General features: G+C 43.3%; 2 long non-coding RNA genes across 2 annotated transcripts in view; one reads left to right on the top strand and one right to left on the bottom strand.

Annotated features, from left to right (window-relative positions):
• Positions 1-20,587, top strand: part of LOC114796665 (uncharacterized) — a 40,348-nt gene that overhangs the window by 10,972 nt on the left and 8,789 nt on the right. The window lies entirely within an intron of this gene.
• Positions 16,940-17,994, bottom strand: LOC114796666 (uncharacterized). Its single transcript, XR_003750770.1, has 3 exons — positions 17,757-17,994; positions 17,068-17,128; positions 16,940-16,952 (listed from the first exon to the last, which is right to left on the bottom strand). It is a non-coding gene; the product is annotated as an uncharacterized LOC114796666 (long non-coding RNA).

The raw sequence follows: 20,587 nt of genomic DNA, 5'->3' as shown, positions 1-20,587 counted from the left end.
TGAAATTTGGTTTAATGCAAAATGAATATCTATCAAACAGTTTATTTCTGAAACAAAGTATTTTTTCTGTTCTGAAAATAAGAATGTCGGTGTTTATGGTTTTACCTCAAATGTTGGATGTTGATCAAAATGTAAATGGTCATGAATCAAATATGTGGTTTAAAAATGTAAATGTGGATGATGTAAATCAAAATGAAAGTGTCTATTTATTGGTAAGAAATGGTCACATAAATGTGTTAGTAAATCCAGTACATCTTTGGCTAGAATCAAGGCTGAGAGAGCTGTTGACATAGTTGACTGTGCTACAGGCTTTTGAGCAAAAAAGTTGTTCTATAGCTTAAATGTGGATGATAAAACTGTAAATAAAAGCTAACCACAGCCGATTTTAAAAGCTAACCACTGCAGACCCGCTGTTCCGTCGCTGCTTCTCTCCAATGTGCGCTCTTTGGACAATAAACTTGACTACCTCAGACTGCTTCTAACCTCCTGGGAAGAGATAAGAAATTGCTGCGTTCTTATCTTCAACGAAACTTGGCTGCACGATGGCATCATGGACTCCGCTATCCACCTGGACATGCTGACCTGCTTCCGCACCAACAGAGATTCCTGCTCATCAGGTAAGATGCGCAGCGGTGGCTGGTGCAGGAATGCTGCAATAATCTCTGTTCACTGTTCACTGTTCGGAGCTTGTAGAAGTTTTATCAGTCGAATGTAGACCATTCTACATCCCGAGAGAGTTCACTGCTGTGATCATCATTGCAGTATACATCCTGCCTAGCACTAGCAATAATGCTTAGGCTAGTGGTGCACTCAGTGAACTCTACAACATCAACAACATGCAGACAGTCCCGGACAGCTTCTTCATCGTCACGGTAGATTTCAACAATGCAAACCTCAAATCAGTACTGCCAAAGTTCCATCAAAACATTAATTTGCAACACGAGGGGACAGCATGTTAGACCTGGTTTACACAAACATTCACCATGCATACAAGGCTACACCCCTCCCCCACCTCGGACAATCAGACCACATCTCCATATTTCTCACCCCAGCCTAAAAACCCATCATCAAGAAGTTCAGACCAGCCATCAGAGGGGGGCCATCTCCACCCTCAAGGACTGTTTTGACTGCACAGACTGTGAGATATTTAGAGATGCAGCCACCAATGACCACTCTGTGGACTTGGAGGGGAGTACACAATCCTCAGTGTGTTGAGGATGTCACCATCTCCAAGACCATCATCACCTGTCCAAACCCTTGTTCTCCGCAACCTGGTGAAAATCAGGGACTCTGCCTTCCAGTCCAAAGACAAAGAGGCTTATTCTACAGCCAGAGCCAAGCTCTCATGGGCCATTAAGGAGGCAAAGTGAGCTTATGCAGAGAAAATCAACAGCTACTTCACCTTTTCAAATGATACACAACATACACACGCATGTGGCAGGGCATCCAGAGGGCTACAAGCCATAAAATCAGGCCTGCATCAGCAACCCCTCCCTGCCAGATGAACTGAACAAATTCGGTCTTTCCACTTTCAAGTCAGGATCAACTCGCAAAAAGCAGCAGGACCAGATAACATTCCTGGTTTGGTGCTACAGGAGTGTGCTGACCAGCTTGCAGACATCTTCACAGATATCAACACATCGCTAAGTTCAGCCTTGTTACCTACCTGCCTCAAAACCACCAAGATCATCCCAGTGAAGTCAACGGTGTCCTGCCTCAATGACTACCAGCCCATAGCACTCACACCCATCATTAAGAAGTGCTTTGAGAGGCTGGTTCTGAGGCACATGAAGATCCAGCTTCCACAGAATCTGGACCCACCTCAGTTCGCCTACCGGTCAAACCGCTCCGCAAACGATGCAATCTCGTCTGCCCTCCACACAACCCTCTCCCACCTCAAAAAAAGACACTTACGCCAGAATGCTGTTTACCGACTTCAGCTCAGACTGTCATCCCTCAGAAGCTGGTAAGGAAGTTGGACCTGCTGTGAATATGCTCTCCACTCTGCAGCTGGATCTTGGACAGGCCTCAGTCTGTCTATAGGAAATAACACCTACAAGGTCCAAGGAGGCTGAGCACAGGTTCCCCACAAGGATGCATGCTCAGCCCACTGCTGTTCACTCTCGAACTGTACTGTGCACCACAGTCATGTGTCACGACACATCATCAAGTTTGCAGATAATACAACAGTAGTGGATGAGTCACCAACAACAAGGGTTCTCTGCCTACAGAGAGGAGATAAAACATCTGGTGGTAGTAGCCTGGTGGGTAACACACTCGTCTATGAACCAGAAGACCCAGGTTCAAATCCCAATTACTACCATTGTGTCCCTGAGCAAGACACTTAACCCTAAGTTGCTCCAGGGGGACTGTCCCTGTAACTACTTATTGTAAGTCGCTCTGGATAAGGGCACCTGATAAATGCTGAAAATTTAAATGTAAATGGAGATGGTTGTCAACTTCAAGAAGAAACCAACTGTCCCCATTGCTAGATCTGCTGTTGAGATCGTCAACACTGTGAAGTTATGTGTTGCGCAACATGACAGATGACTTCTCCTGAAACCTCAACACCACCTCCACCACCAAGAAAGCCAAGTAACATCTGCACTTCCTCAGGAAGCTGAAGAAGGCCAACCTCCTTCCTTCCATAATTCTACCGGGTAACCATTGAGAGTGTTCTCTGCTGCTACATCACTGTCTGGTACGGGAACTGTAATAATAAAGACAGCAGAGCGCATCATCGGGGTTCCACTTCCACCATAACATAATGAAGGACTCTCACAACCCCTCCCTCCTACCGTCTGGCAGATGGTTCCACAGCATCAGAACTGTAACTGTCAGACACTGCAAGAGCTTCTTCCCCCAAGCAGTCAGAGCTCTCAATGCACTGTTATCACCACAAAATTATAAAATCATCAACAATATACTTCCAGCCTTATGAACCTGATCTTTGAACATTTTAACTCAAAAGAAGAACAGAGATGTGGTGCCTGGATAATTCTAAACATCAAAGCAATCCTTCTGACATACTGCAGGAAATCTGTGGATCAGCTTGCAATCAGCAGAACTTGGAACTCAGACAAAACAATATCACATTAGCCATGGTACCACCATATGTCGTCATTGCCAGCAAGGGAACTTGTTTTACGGGGACCCTCTTCAGTTTAGGCCATTCATTAAAGCATTTGAACAGGGTGTGGATAGCAAAGCTAAAGATGAAGACCGTCTTTATTATTTGGAACAGTTCACCAGAGGACAGCGACAGCTTTCGCTCCCTGAAGTCCAACACAGAGAGAATGAGGAGGAGCTTCTTCCCGCAGGCTGTCCAAGCTCTCAACAACAGTACATAGAACTCATGCACTTTCACCTCCAATCACTCCGGACTCTTTTGCACAAAACCACTTTGCACAAAATGACACTGCGCTTTTTAGGTCCTTACTGCTCTTTCTTTATGGCTCTTTCTTCTTTCTTTAAACATTGTAAAAACTGTAACTCATTTGCACACCTTCACCCTACCAGTTACACATATTTTATGTTAAAGACATAAAAGTGTAATATTTGGTTATGTTTGCAATATTTGCATATTGGTTCACTGTTTACTTGCAACATTTGCAATACTGTGGTCTGTAGCAGTTGCAGAAAGCATTTCACTGCACATCATACCGTGTATGACTGTGTATGTGACAAATAAAATTTGAATTTGAATTTGAAGAGTTGGTGCATAGTTGTCAACATATGACACATGAATGTGGCTACACCGTGGCGAAGGGTCTTTTGCAGGAGCACTTTGGCAATCCATATAAAGTTGCTACACCTTACATGAGAATGGCTTTGGCATGTTAAACAATTAAGTCTGAGGATGTAGAAGCACTGCAAGCCTAGTCTGTTTTTATGAGGTTGTTGTAATGCAATGCGGGAGCTTCAATACCTACAGGAATTGGACATGCCTGAAAACATAAGCACCATAATTTCAAAACTTCAATTTAAAATGAGAGATCAATGGAGAACTACCGCTCATGATATCATGGTAAGGACTCAAGATATAGAATTGGTACAGCTTATTAAACGGCATGAAGTGTCTTTGTTGCAAGTGTCGCCATTTTCTGGAGGAGTGCAAGCAATTTGAAGTAAAGAAGGGGAATGTTTTGAATGTCTACACATTGGGCACATGAGCAAAGACTGAAAAGCATTTAGCATATGTTAATTTTCCACCAAGGTGCCACTGTGCAAGGCACCGTCCTCACACACTGTTCCCCGGGCGCCTGTCATGGCTGCCCACTGCTCACTCAGGGTGATGGGTTAAATGCAGACAAATTTCACTGTGTGCACCGCTGCTGTGTATCAAAAGTGACAATCACTTCACTTTACTTTATTTATTATTTAAGAAGACATGCTCACCAGTCAATATAATCAGGACTTTATTGAGAATTCTACAGAGGAAAAGGTAATGTCTCAAGATGACATCAGATTTATGGAGATCAATGAGACTTCAGGATGGAAAATACTGTTTAAAGTTACCCTTCAAGGAGGAGGATGTTTCTCTATCCAATAACCTGGCAGTAGTAAAGCAAAGGATGCACAAATTAAGAAGAAGATTCTTGCATAATGAAAACCTGTGTCAAGAGTATGCAGCGTATGTAAATAGCCTTATTGCTAACACCTATGCAGAGCCTGTGGCCCAGCAGAAGCTCCAAGTAGAGTCTGGCAAAGGGTGGTACATTCCTCACCATGCAGTTTGTCACCCAAGAAAAGGAACCCTTTGGTTTGTGTTTGATTGTGGAGCAATGTTTTAGGATGCAACCTTGAATAAAGTTACTTCAGGGTCCTAGTTTTACTAGTTCACTGATTGGGGTCCTGCTTTAGGGAGAAACCTGTTGCATTCATGGGTGACATACAAGCCATGTTTCACCAGGTAAAGAGGTGAAGAGGATTGGGACTTTCTCCATTTTCTGTGGTGGCCCAACGGAGATATCACTCAAGACCTGGTAGAATACAGGATGACTGTACACTTGTTTGAAGCTGTGCCTACTCCAAGTTGCGCATGACATGCACTGAGAAAAAGTGTTGATGATCATCAGTCTGAGTTTGCGGCCAGTGTATGTCTAGTGGTCAAGGAAAACTTTTACATAGACGATATTTTGAAGAGCTTAGCCACTGAAGGGGATGCTATCCAGATGATTAAAGATCTAACAGGATTGTGCAAGATTGCATTGCAAAAGTGGATTAGCAACAGCCACACTGTTTTGCCGGCCTTTGCAATAGAGCAAAGGGTTAAGGATTTAAAGGAACTTGATCTGGATCAAGACAAACCTCCAATGCAAAGAGCTTTGGGTTTGCTATACTGCATAGAAACTGACTCTTTTAGATTCCAGATTGAGGTAAACCAAAGGACACTTACTAGACGTGGTATGCTCAGTGTATGATCCTTTAGGTTTATTGGCACCTGTGACACTTCCTGCAAAGGTGATGCAGCAGGAATTATGTAAAAGAGGTTGTGCATGGGACGATTCCTTACCATCTGACATCTTAAGCCTATGGAAAACATGGTTGGAAACAAGCTTTTTGTTGGTAAAATGTAAAATGAAAAAATGTAAAATACCCAGATGTGGACTTCGGTGAGGTGCACAGGCACAAGGTATAATCCTTGTTTTACATTTTATATGGTGGGATATTACTGTAATTGCAGGCTCACAATTATAATTTAGCAGTGATCATTAATCACTGCTTATGTCTGTACCTTGTCTGTATGTTTTCTCACTGCCCTGACTCACTAGACATTAAATATTTATTTAAATATTTTTTCACATTTGACTGGATTCTTTGTGTCTAAGCAGTTCTATCATGCCATCATTTAAGGTTTTTAGACTTATTAGACTATTAACATTTGCCCAAATACCTTTAAATATGACACTAACTCTAGATCTTTGTGTTAACAATACATAAAATATGCTCTGACCAATAGCAATGACCAAAAGCTGTAAGTGGAATTGAAAAAATTGTTTGATATCAGGACTAAGGTGAAATAAGCAGTGGGGTAGAAGGTGGATTCAAGATGAGGCCTCGTGGTACAGCAGTAGTAAAAGTGATGGAGACTGTGTGGATGATGAGACAAAGGGCTTTAATTAGTAGGGTGCAGAAGATAAGTGGACTGGGTGGGAGAGGAAGTCTTCTCCCTCAGTGGCATGATTGTCCACTGCTGAGAGATGGTGAGTTCTGACAGGTGAGGTGTCCTCGTTTTTAATGGCCATCATCTGTCGGATGGTCAGAAGGGACACTGTGCTCACTTTGCACCTGCAGGGTACTTTTTTTCTTTCTGCAGGCAAAAACAACTTGGACATACTTGCTCCAGCTTAGACATCTGCCACATCCCTCCCCACTTTCTCTCACTTGCTCTGCAGTGCATTTTCAGACTACAGAGAGGAGGGCACTGTATAAAACCTGTTCATTATGGATTTAAAGGTTATCTTAGGATCTGCGACAGCATACAATAACCTGTCATACTTCAGAAAATGACATTTCTCAAATCTCAGTGCTCACAGGACAACTAAATAGCAGCGAAGCACTTCTGCACGATATTCTGCACTTCCCTTGAAACCATCCGGCAGAAGTGCAGTCTTCACATATCTAATGAACAGCTCTCAAGTTAGAACCACTTAAAAGTCCAAATAAAAACACCCAGAACTTTGCCTGCACTGTCAGCAAAATGTGAAAGTGGCAGTGGGACAAATACTACTCCTAAAAACAGAACTTACAGAATAAATATTTAATGCAGACAGTGACAGATAAAACGTGATATGTAATACAACAACACTAAAACAGTGAGGAGCCTAAGACCATCAAAGAGCTTCACCAACTGCCTCATCAAGACCAGTCCTGATTATATAGAGTATTCTCTCTTTTTATTCTGGCTAGCTAGCATTAAATTCTAATAACATCATTATTTACATTATTCTATGTCAGTCAATGCAAATTGAGAGTAAAAATCTGAATACTGATGTCAGAAGAATCAGTAAAAATGCTTCATTTGCCTCTCTGAATATTCTAGTCATTTCACTCATCATTTTGGATTTTTTTTTTCTATAAAAAGAACAGATCTGATATGGGTGGAAACTAGCCCTGTAGCGAAGCTCATCTCCAGCATCCGTGTTAGCTAGGCTTGCTTACAGGTCCTGGGGCACTGAGTGCAGGCCACACCCCCTACCGATTTGCCTATACCTGTTTCCGTGACTTTAAAGGTATGCCTGCACCTGTGTTCTGGGTTCGGTCTTGATTCTCTGTCATCATCACAGTGTGTGCATAGTGTGAGTATGTGAGTGTGTAGTTGTGTACGGTGTCTAGTTGGTGTTCTGGCATTGGCCCTGCTGTGCCCTGTGATTTCCTGCCATGTGGCTGCAGGGTGGTTTGCACAAGGCCCCAGACAACTGAGCCCCCAGGATTATTGGAACATGCAAGTTCATCAACCTTGCTAAGGTGGCAGATCAAGGAGAAGTGTAAAATGTATAAAAACCCACCCTTCAATTGTTAAACATATCAGTTACTAAAACACCACCCTCTCCTTATCAATGGATATAGAATTCTATTTTAGTTTGCTAGCACAATTGTTTACACAAGTGAATATTGAAAAAATATGAGTGATATGAACATTGTATTAAGCAAAAGTGGGAAGTGACTAGTTACATTTATTCGCGTTACTGTAATTCAGTAGTTTTTGTGAGTAATTTGCCATTTTAAAGTTGTTTTTTAAATAGGCAATTTTACTTTTACTCAAGTACATTTTTACCCAAGTATTTTACTTTGCTACATTGGAAATGTACTACTGCTTGGTGGGACCTTAGGACCTTATATAGACAGGTGTGTGTCTTCCAAATCATGTCCTGTTTTATCCACAAGTGGACTCCAATTAGAGGCAGGGGTGGCCTAGCGGGTAAGGAAGCAGACCCGTAATTGGAAGGTTGCCAGTTCGAATCCCAAACAGTCAAGGTGCCACTGAACAAAGTACGGTCCCCACACACTGCTCCCTGGGTGCCTGTCATGCCTACACTAAAGTGATGGGTTAAATGCAGTTGTGTGCAACATGCGCTGTGCTTGCTCTGAATTCTATGCATATGTACTTTCTCAGTTTTTTTATTTTTAAGAAATTTGCCAAACATCAAGTAAACTTTTGGACCATACAATTCAGAATTTGGTACTTTTGTGGCAAACTGTGTCCAAAAATGTTTTATGGAGTGGTTTGAACAGTTTGCACATTATACTTCCTAAATGTTCAATAAAAATGACTAGTGCTGTTCAAAGTAACTAAGTAACTTTTACTCAAAGTAAATAATACATTAAATAGTTTTTTACTTTTGCGTGAATACAGTAGAATTGAAGCAAATTAAACATACTTTTACATAATTACTTAATTTTTTCAGTCCTTTTTCCACCTCTGGCAATAAGTAATCCTCTTTAATTGTACCACGGTGAAACAAAGGTTCTGGTGGCTTCTTGTGGTCAACGTTTGTAAATACGTGGACAGACTAAAGTGGATAGCACAACGGGACCAAACTTACTGATTAGCACCTTACACAACGTTTTACTAAATGATGTGTGTGTAATGTGTGTGTGTGTGTGTGTATATATATATATATATATATATACTTAAAATATATATGTATTATGTGATGGGATACTGCAACATCATTTATAAATGTGTGTCACAACGGTGAGCTGACGGGGGAGGGAAGCGCAGAGGCGGGACATTCGGGAAACAAGAATTTATTAATAAACAATAAAGAACACACAAATAAACGTGGCTCTGTGGCCAAAAAGACATTTAAACAGTGGTCAGAATTGGCTTTAGTTTTAGCCTCCAGCTGGAGCCAATCCTGACAGAGCCCCCCCCCTCCAGGGGCTACGTCCTCGGAGCCCCAGCAGTATTATCAGTTGAGGCGGCGGTGTGGACAGCGGCAACCACAGGGCTCCTGCCCTGCTGTGTCCTCCCCTTGGAGGACCCGGTCCCTTGGGCAGGTTCCCCGGGGTAGTCCGGCATGGCGGCCCTGGTCCCTCGGGCTGGCTCCCCGGCATAGTCCCGCATGGCGGCCCCTGACCCTCGGACCTGCACACTAAAATCAGGTCCGATCCTTCCGATCCCCCTCTGACACGTCTTGCGTCATTCTCTGCACCTCGCAGGGAGGTGATCCCGGAGCCTCTGGCAACCACATACGGCACCCCAGTCTGGTGCCTTCTGGAACCATGCAGCCCCTCCTGCTGCACGTCCCCACTGGCAGAGCAGCCAGCTTCCCTCCCTGCCTCCGGCGACCGTTCCAGGCACCCCAGGCTGGAGCCTTCTGGGACCATGCAGCCCCTCTCGCTGCACGTCCCTGCTGGCAGAGCGGCCAGCTTCCCACCCTGCACTGCGCAGGGAGGCGTTCCCAGAACCTCCGGCGACCATTCCCGGCACTCCAGGCTAATGCCTTCTGGGAACATGCAGCCCCCCTCACTGCACATCCCTGGTGCCAAGGTGGAGGCTTTGCCAGACCATCTGGCTAGTCCCTTCTGTGACTGTTGGGACGAGCAGGCCCTCTTCTTGCCTGTCCCAGCTGGGTCCTCATGCCTACCAGGGGGCTCTATGGCGCTCCACCCCTCTGGATGCGGACTCAGGCCCATGCCTGGCCCGCCCTGATTACCTACAGGAGGACCCAGCTCCATCGATTACCCACCCACCCTCCCCTCAGGAGGAGCCCACAATCACTCTCTGGGTACTCCGGGCCCTCCTCAGGGGGCACAGCCAGGATCTCGGGAGGCGCGAACTTCTCGCCGCCCCCCCAGTGCTGGGTCTTCTTGCCCCAGATTCTGACTGGCGCTGGATGTGGTGAAGGGGCACCCAGTCAGACGCGTCACCCAGTCAGACGCGTGAGGATGGTGGTGATCTTCTCCGTGTCTGAAAGGGAGGGAAAAGCAGCAAAGTACACACCACGGAATGTTATAAATAACTGGCATGTACCTGCTGGTCCACTATAGGGTCCTGGGACCATCTGGATGTCCCACACTGGGCCGGGCGCGTAGCTGGAGATGGTGGTGGGTGTGTGGCGTGGAGGGCTGTGGACGTCCTCTCCAGCAGGTGGGGGTGCTGGTGCAGCGCTGCCGTTCAGATGGGGAACGTCCGAGCAGAGGGAAGGCGGGTCGGCGACCAGAGCTGGAGAGGTGGATTCACTGCGAGGAATTCCAGGCATCGCAGTTGCTGGCTGGTCCACCGTCTTCCTCCTCGCTGTCCTCACACTGCTGGAGGTGTCATGGAGGTGTCAACCGCGTTACCATCGTTTTCGTCGTCGTCCGGGTCCTTCTACCACCGGAAGTGCCGACCATTGTAGGCGGGCGCGATATGTGGAGCCATCCCGGCACCGATCGCCAAATTCGAGTTTCGTCGTCATCCATGTCGTCCCAGTCCACGGGGAGCCTTGCCAGCAGAGCGCAGAGTTCCTGGCTCGACATGGCGAAGATCGTGGGGGTCGCAGGGGAATAACGGGGAGAACAAAAACGAGCTCGCAGGCATGTGGCGGTTGCCAGAACTCAAAAGGTTGCCAGGTACAAAATCATACACAAGGTCACAAGTCCACTGAAATGTCGCCGCTCCCAAGGGGCAGAAATCACCGGCTTTTAATAGATGTCCTGATTGGCCACACCTGGCAACATCAGCTGTGGCCAATCCTGACAATATGTCTCAATTCACATCCAACTAATTTTTACCAATCATACTAATGCAATCATACTAATAGTTTTTAAATTTTGGAATTATAAGGAAAAATGTATACATTCATGTGACCATTAAATCAATAATATCTTTATACAGTTAAATCATTACAGTACAATTCAAGGTTCTCCAGGTCTGAGACACATTAAAGATAACTTGAACTTCATAGTACCAACCTAAGAACATTGTACCAAGGTTTTAAAGAAATAAATATCTTGCCTGCCTGCACAAGATAATGTGCAATGGGAGATAATGGTCCATTTATTTCTAGCTGTAGGCATACAGTTTCCTCTGAAGTGTGTGGCTGCAAATGTCCTGCTCTCATTAAGAGGCACCAACAGTTGGTCTCTGAACAGAAAATACTTGAAAAGAAATATTAGATAAGACAAATATCTTAAATTATAATTCTGATGTATTACTGTCAACAGAAAATGGTCTGACATTAAAATATTTGGACAGAAAATCATCTTCACTAAGATTTTAATTGGTCACTTTCAAAATAAAACAAAAGAGAGAAACCATTTGTTTCTTTTCCTAATAAGAGTACATACAATATGGAATTTTTTATGACACTACAGATGGATTGAAGCCTTCTCATCAGTTCTGCTCAAAGCCTACTTATGTTTCCTTTAAATTATTGGCATTCAGTTTGAAAAAAAAGCAATTGTCTCAGTCATTTATAAAGAATGCTTTTGGGAAAAGAGGGTTCAGGTGTCTGTATTCAATTTAGAAGCAATTTCAGAAAAGGCAATCCCATCACTGATCACTGATCAGGTTACCTACCCTTTATCTGTTAGGACAGAAGAGTCAGAAATGTCTTCACCAGAACATTGTTGAAAACAGAATAGAGAATCACTTTCTAAAGTGAAAAGCTGAAAAAAAGACATGAATCATCTTCACAATGATGTTTTGATAATGATTCAGAGATAAAAATGTCATGTCTCATTGAGATAAGATCAGATTAGACATGATAGACAGAGTTAATGGATCTGAAGAGAGTGGACAATCTTTGGTACCTAGATGTCTTTAACACTTTGGATGAGTCAGGAAACATTGAGAGCATCCAGACATCAGCAGTGCCAATTCTGTTACCCCATTTCCCCCTCTGTCCTGGTTTTAGTAAAATGGCAGCATTGTGCTTCAGACGGCAGCATTGTTAACTGAGTGTGGAGTCTTGTAAAGGAGGTGGAGAAGCTGTCTGTAGAGTCAGCAGTAGATGATGTTTTTACCGCTCCTGCTGTTCTGCACAGTGATACTTTACCAAGCATCCTGAAAGAAAATATGTGGATCACAATGCCTGAGCCAGTAAGGGTTAGACTTTGCATTAGTTTGCATAGTTTGATGTAGTAAATCAAGGCCCAAAACCAAGACAGTGAGGCCTATGTTTACCTATATGAGTTTTTTGTCTGCCACAGGTCCTCTTAGGTGGATAAGTTACGCGTGCTACAGTACGTAGTGGCAGCTAAATTATTCTTAGATTTTTTTTAGGTTTTAGTGTGTAATATCAGGATTGCTTTCAAGTTGCAGTGTCCCCTGTAGGCAAGGATTTGAAGTGCCTTCTTACATCAAGTATTCCAGTGGTGGCCGAGCGGGTAATGAAGAAAACTCGTATTTGAAGGGTTAAGGTTCCACTGAGGTCCCCTTGATCAAGGTACAATCCCCAAACACTGCTCCCACTTGCACTTAAGATGTAGACAGAATTAGTGCTTGGTACTTTGCAATGTGCCATGAGCAACAACAGTTCAAGATGTCCTTAATCAATCCACTACAAACCTAAAGTTCATCAGCAACGATCGAGTCTTTTCCACAAAATGATGTACTTTTACTAATTAAAGGCTCCATCAGTGGGAGGCATAGAGGATTTTCAACCTAAAGACTTGTTACAAACTCCCCTATTGTCTAGGGTCAGGGGAGCACAAGGGTATTGAAGATTGGTGTGGTGAGTAATCCAGGGTAGCTAAGATAGTGCAAAGAGGTACCAAAAGTTTACTTACAATATATTCAATGATGAAAACACTATGGCGAGGATGATACGCACGCACAAGCTTCACAGCTTTTACAAAGGTGGTAAATATAATTGCCTTATTGTAAGTAAACTTTTGGTACCTCTTTGCACTATCTTAGCTACCCTGGATTACTCACCACACCAATCTTCAATACCCTTGTGCTCCCCTGACCCTAGACAATAGGGGAGTTTGTAACAAGTCTTTAGGTTGAAAATCCTCTATGCCTCCCACTGATGGAGCCTTTAATTAGTAAAAGTACATCATTTTGTGGAAAAGACTCGATCGTTGCTGATGAACTTTAGGTTTGTAGTGGATTGATTAAGGACATCTTGAACTGTTGTTGCTCATGGCACATTGCAAAGTACCAAGCACTAATTCTGTCTACATTTCAAGTTGCAGTGTCCCCTGTAGGCAAGGATTTGAAGTGCCTTCTTACATCAAGTATTCCAGTGGTGGCCTAGCGGGTAATGAAGAAAACTCGTATTTGAAGGGTTAAGGTTCCACTGAGGTCCCCTTGATCAAGGTACAATCCCCAAACACTGCTCCCACTTGCACTTAAGATGTAGACAGAATTAGTGCTTGGTACTTTGCAATGTGCCATGAGCAACAACAGTTCAAGATGTCCTTAATCAATCCACTACAAACCTAAAGTTCATCAGCAACGATCGAGTCTTTTCCACAAAATGATGTACTTTTACTAATTAAAGGCTCCATCAGTGGGAGGCATAGAGGATTTTCAACCTAAAGACTTGTTACAAACTCCCCTATTGTCTAGGGTCAGGGGAGCACAAGGGTATTGAAGATTGGTGTGGTGAGTAATCCAGGGTAGCTAAGATAGTGCAAAGAGGTACCAAAAGTTTACTTACAATATATTCAATGATGAAAACACTATGGCGAGGATGATACGCACGCACAAGCTTCACAGCTTTTACAAAGGTGGTAAATATAATTGCCTTATTGTACTAATACAAGTTTACACATTCCCATAAAACAGTATTGAATGATAAGAATCAATCCAATGTACCTAACTGATGGTACACTCAGCACTGGACATAAAGAATACAGGTCACTGAATACAATGACTCCCCAAGTGGCATGTTACTTTCCCTTTTGTATGCTCGACATGGATCACTTTGCGGGGTCAGAAAACAAAAAAGCAATGGTTAGAGACCTTTGATCTTGCTATGGTTTAGTGTTTTGGCTTTTACAGCCCAATGTAAAAATCCTCTTCCCATAGCAGGTATGAGTTAAACACTGGAATATTCATTATATTTTAGATGTGTTAATCTTATGTGACAGAAGACATTATTGAGAGTGAGATGGTCTCGTGACCATCTGGAAATGATGGTCTGTGGGGGAGACCACCTGTGCTTCATTCATGTGACCGTTTGGTAATGATAGTCTATGGGACACATTACATTTCCTGGTTCTTATGGTACTTTGAGGGTGACAGGATGAGTCCTGCTGTAACAGGTTGGTTGTGTCAGAAACTTACAATCTCCCCTTGACCCTGTGGGGCAATTGAGGCATAGTGCACAAGGGGTCACTGAGGTAGTCTGGCAGCACTGGATTCTGTCCTCAGGGTTGATGGGATGTAGGTAGTTGTAGGGAACTAAGAAGAAATTGCGTCCTGGTGTACGATCGCAGCGCTCTGAGTACGCCCTGAAAGTCGCAACACTGTACCAGCGAAAAGAAAAAGATGAATGCACTGCCGATGACACAATTACGAAACACCAAGTCCCACCATGTGTATGCGTCTTGTGCGGAATGAGTGGAGGAGCTTGACAAGACCTCTGCTGTCTTCTTGGCAATCTTGACTTCCACCTGTTCCTGACTGAGGTGGTATTCTGTTTTCAGAATTGTCTGTCGTACCAGGTCCAGTTTCAACAACTGGAAAACACTATCAGTGTAGTACTGAACAATTTTCTTTAGAGTTCTCTTAAAGACAGATTTATTCACTCAAACTTAACTTAGCAATGAACCAGTAATGAACCACAAACAAACAAAAAAAACCACATCATGGCAATGACCTATTACTGCATTAAGCATTTTTTTAGTAATTGGATTTTAGCTTTGAGTGACTTATGGCAAAGAGACAAAATCACTCTCTGTATGAAATCAAATGTGCTCTTCAGAGCTTCAGTTTAGAGCATAAATCAGTCCAAAGAGCAGACACGTTGCTTGTGAAAGATTTTCCACGTTACCTTTGAAAATAATAGCTGTTGTTGTGGCATCAAGATGCAGAGAGTAGGGTAGTGTTGCGGTTGCAGAGTGCTCTGAAATCACCATCACATTTCCAATTGTAATGTCAGACAGGTCTTCATCACAGTCCTAAAAGCTGGGCAAATAGCAATAATGAGGTCAAAGTAAGCCACAAAACATCTTTAAGAGCAAATATGCAGATTAAATATTGAAACTAAATTAATAACACCATAATATGTTTGAAAAGGCCTGTATATTTAATCAGGACACGTCAATGGATGCAGGAAAGAATACAAACATTCAAACCATTGAATGAAAAGACAACTCAAACTGAAGGCCAGCTACATTAATTAATTAATAATTTGATATTCCAAAAAATTATCAAAATACATAATTGTGGAGAATTATTGTTTTTTTTTTTATAAATTGCCTATAAATGTCAAATAAATATAAATATTTACTTACTACCTCTTTGTCATGACGGGAAGCGCAGAGGCGGGACATTCGGGAAACAAGGATTTATTAATAATAATAAATAAACACAAATAAACACAAGCATGGTGGCCGAAAAGGGAAATAAAAAGGGATCAACACAAAAGAGCCCGCAGGTGTATGGCGATTGCCAGACCTCAAAACACAAGTACACCAGAGTCCACTAAAATGTCGCTGCTCCCGAAGGGACGGAAATCCCGGGCTTTTAAATGCTGCCCGGAACTGGGCACAGGTGATGAGTCCAGGTGCCGTCAATCCTGACACTCTTGCGTCTGTCCTTTATTCTTCCTACCTATCGAAATTTCCAACCTCCTGTCTATTCTCCTTTTTACTAAGGGGTGGTAGTAGCCTAGGGGTAACACACTCGTCTATGACCCAGAAGACCCAGGTTCAAGTACCACTTACTACCATTGTGTCCCTGAGCAAGACACTTAACCCTAAGTTGCTCCAGGGGGACTGTCCCTGTAACAACTGATTGTAAGTCGCTCTGGATAAGGGCGTCTGGTAAATGTAAATGTACTATTGTTTTTAATGTCCTTTATTTAATATAAAATGTGTCTTCTTACTGTCTTTTTTTTTGGTCCTTGCCTACCCCTTTCTTTGTTTCAGTTTCCTGACTGTTCAAATCTCAAAACTGTGATGTGATTCTTATTTAAAATTGCTCTTTAAACAGACAAAACTACTTACAAAACAGGTCTCGTAAAAATCGGTGGGGTCCTCCTCCCTGAGAAGGAATGGAAGTCCATGAAGAACAACGGTTCACCTCACGTTGATGTTGGATTTAAAATTCAAATTTTATTTTATTTGTCACATACATAGTCATACACGGTATGATATGCAGTGAAATGCTTTTTGCGACTGCTACAGACCACAGTATTGCAAATGTTGCAAGTATACAATGAAAATCAATATGCAAATATTGCAAATATAACCAAATATTACACTGTATGTAAATGAGTATGTACATGAGTGAAGTGTGTAAAGGTGTGTAAATGAGTGAAAGTCAATGTATAAGATTAAGAAAGCAAAAAAAAAAAAAAAAGGATAAAGAGCAGAGATTTTGTGCAAAGAGTCCAGAGTGATTGAAAGTGTAAGTGCTGGAGTGTAATGGAGTTCTGTGTAGTCTTGTGGTTGAGAGCTCGGATAGCCTGTGGGAAGAAGCTCCTCCTCATTCTCTCTGTGATGGACTTCAGGGAGCGAAAGCACTTCCCTGATCGTAGCAGAGAGAACAGTCCATTGTCGGGGTGGCTGAGGTCCTTCACTATCTTCCTGGCCCTGGTCCAGCACCATTTGCTGTAGATGGATTGAAGGTCAGGAAGCTTGGTACAGATGATGCATTCGGCTGATCAAACCACCCTCTGTAAGGTCCTGTATGATGTGAACACCGAGGTATCAAAAGCTGTCCACTCTCTCAACTGGACTCCTGTTGATGACAGGGGTTGGATAGGTCCTCTCCTGCTTGGTACTGAAGTCCACTATTAATCCTTTATCTTGCTGATGTTCAGGTGGAGATTGTTCCTCTGCTAAAGTTATGATAAATTACAACTTAACAGAGCTCATAACACTAACACAAGACAGAGGAAGAACAAGCAAAAAACAGTTTTAATATAAAAAAACTAATGTGTCTGAGGATCTTACATAATTTTCAATCTGGTGCACAATCTTCTTAAGTTTAGCGCCAATGTCTCCACCTTTAGTCCTGAAGATATTAAGGAAACGCTTAGTGAGTTTGTCCAGTTCTTGAAAGAATTCTGATTCCAAGTTTTTGCCAGATATGCTATTAAACTCTGTAATATTTTTTTAACGACAAACTGACATTAAGCAATTAATTTTCACTGAAATGTGCAAGTATGATTTAAATATCAATCTAAAACGTGGTTTAAAGGATAATTTATCCAAAAATCATAATTTACCCTCAGATACTTTCAAAACTGTATAAATTTCTTAGTTCTACTGAACACAGAAGATGATGTTTTCTACCATAGTAGGAAGGGACGTAGTAGGAAGGATGAAAACAAACAAATGTTAACAAAAACAAAGCAAAAAGACAAATGAAAAAGTTAGAACACCCTTGCTGCTTCCATAGGGTTTAACTGGGTAACTTGACAATTCCTACAGGAATTTAGCCAATCTGCATTGAGTGCATTTTGAGTCTCTCAAATGTAATCAGTTTTATTGCCATGCTACAGAACATGTGCAAGAGGAATGCTACTCATTTACCCAAAAAATAAGTTAAAAATTACAATTTACAAAAAAGTACAATTGTTTTGCACAAAAGTGATGGAGAACTATTTTGTACTTCATGCAACGTGTGGTAGAACACTCACTTTGAAAAACATTTTTCTACTGCAAAGCTCTCAATGAGGGTTGCAGACATGTGCGAACAGCCAAGGCAAATCAACCTGACGGAGGCTCTGACTTCCAGATCTGTCACAAGAATGACTTTTGTTCTTGTATTAAGTCAAGGTTTATTTTTCAATTATGTTTGTTATTCTAGACAAATATAGTGTCACGTTCCTAAGTCTAGGGGTCTCAGAAACGCAACAAGGGTGTGAAGAGTAGGAGGTCCACTGTTACACATGCAACCAAACAAACGATACAAACAGTGCTTTTATTTACAGTGTGCTAACAGGTTCAATAAGACAGAGGACTCAGGACAGCTAACCAACATCAAAACAGCCTAAAGGAAGGGATAACTAAAACATGTACAAGTTACCAAAAACGGCACGACAGCTAACAGGCTAACAACAAAGGGTCTATCACACAAAGCAACAAGAAACACGAATGAGATCCCCAACAGAGCTCCATGCAGATCTCCGTGGACCCTGGGGACCTCCCAAAAACATAAGGGCCTAGCAGACCCTGGGGACCTCCCGAACACCATCTGAAGTCTCTTTAAATAGGTGGAGGTGACCAATGACAGATGGAGCTGGTAGGCCTCAACTACTCCCACGAAGTCAACCTAAAAGGGACAGAACGCAAAAAAACACAGCCAGACACACAGAACACGTGGGAGCATACGTCCAGGAACGTAACACCCCCACCACCAAATATCAACCCTTCGGTTGATCCAAGAGAGCACAAGATAAAGCATTGCCCCTCAAATACAATATCTGCACTATTCAATGAATCTCACATAATTTTTTTCGAAGGTCCAAAAACAAGCAGTGGACAACAAATTTGTATACTCAAAACCAAAAATGGTGGTGGTTGTAAAATAGGGCAAAACTTAAGCAAACTATGGTCCAATGAAATATTTCCCCCACTTCCACAGAAATACAAAAATGTCAGTGATGGGGAAAAATAATAGGGCGAACTGGGCACTCCACACTGCTCTTGGGGACTAATAACCTAAGAGACAGTAGGCCCACAAACAGACGCACCCCATACAACAGCAGTCCTAGACTTAACCCGAACGGGAGCTTTACACAAAAGTGTCGTGACCGTAAGGTTACTTATTACTTCCACTTTGTCCACCCCAGACACAGGCAACCCGCAAAGTATGATTCAAACAATACACTATTTAATATTTAAATAACAGACAAAATGCATGTTGGGGGCGTAGGAGAATAACACTGCCAGGAACGGTTACACCTCACTAGTACTGCCAGGTTAATGCCACCCTCCCCAGTACACACAGCAAATCGTGACAACAATTTAGAGCACACATACAAACCCACAATTCATCAGAAATCGGAGATCACACAACACATGTTTTCAAACCGCAAGTGAAGTACCACAAATGCACATTTTAAGAAGGTTGGGTGGGTAATAAAATCAGTATGGTGACAAACCAGGCTGGTTATCTTAACCCCCATACACACAGCATTACTAATTACCTAAAACCTATACCTATGTAAAAATACCTATCTAATAAGAAAAGATCTTAAAAATACTGGTCGGCTCACCCCGACCAGTATGAAAACTAGTCTACCCAACCCACGAAACGAATGGTCGCACGAATTGCCAAACCGGAAGTGTTCACACGTCGGTCTCCGCGCGCTCCACTCCGCAGCTGCGCCGGATCACGCAGTCCAGGATCCCGCGAACACGCCCACGTCGCCCTCCGGAATACTCGGCGACAAGCTCCGCCCAGTTTCCGGCCAGGCCGTATGAATGAAAACGCAACAAGAACAGGCGCCGTTCCACTCCGTCCACGCTTCCTTCCCTCGTCGGCCGCCGTCGCTATACGCGGATCCCGCTGCAACACAAACATCGTCGGGCTGCTCAATGGAATGATTCAGGTCCACATACAATAAGGCGTTAACCGGAAATTACAACTCTGACGTCCCTTTACGGGGTACTTAGCTCGCGTTGTCGGTTACTGGTTGTAGCGCCGCTGGCCGCTCCGCCTCCACTACGCCGCCGGCTCCCCGTCCGGCGTCTGGTCGCGTCGCTGCCGTTCGCGCCGCTGGTGACGTCACGAGTCCCGGTTCCGGTTCCTCGTCACCGTTCTCTCCGCCCCCCCACGATGCAAGGTGGGCCCTATTTATCAGGCATACAAATCTACCCACGACCAATACCCAGTCTCCCCTAATTAGTCCATCAGAGTCATTGAGACATTATTAGTGTTCATTTAGTCCAGGATCCACCCAACGAGCACCAGTCAGCCAAGTCCAAAACACCTTACAACCCACAACACTGCACTACAAACCGCTGTACTTGACAGAAGCACACTCAGTGCTTACTCTGGTACTTAGTCACGTTCCATTCCAACCTGCTGCTCCAACTTTCTGAGCTCAAGCTCATGCTGACACTCCAGTTGGCAAAAAGCTGAAGCTCCTGCACCATCTTGCAAGCCCGTAGTTACGGTATTCGCATTCTGGACAAACTCTCGCTGAATCAAGCCACTCACGCTTCTCCAATGAGCACTCACGGATTTTTACATCCGCCTCAGAGTCACTCGCCGGATCGGCAGAAATGCTTGACGAGAGCACATCAGCAGGCAGGGCTGGGAAAAACGTTCCTATTAACCAACACGCTCCACAACTGAAACAGTATCCTTCCGCCGAAGAACCTCACTACTGAGAGTGAGCGAACACCACACGGCAATTCAAACAGCGTCTCTTTCAAACACTGTGCCAAACAAATGCAGAAGGAGTACTAACGAATGTCCACAAAAATTATACGAACACAGCCACCACACACAAAATGAATC

This window comes from Denticeps clupeoides, chromosome 9, assembly GCF_900700375.1.
Source record: "Denticeps clupeoides chromosome 9, fDenClu1.1, whole genome shotgun sequence".
Taxonomy (NCBI): Eukaryota; Metazoa; Chordata; class Actinopteri; order Clupeiformes; family Denticipitidae; genus Denticeps; species Denticeps clupeoides.
The sequence above is the reverse complement of the archived record's forward strand: the minus strand, read 5'-3'. Positions and strand labels throughout refer to the sequence as shown.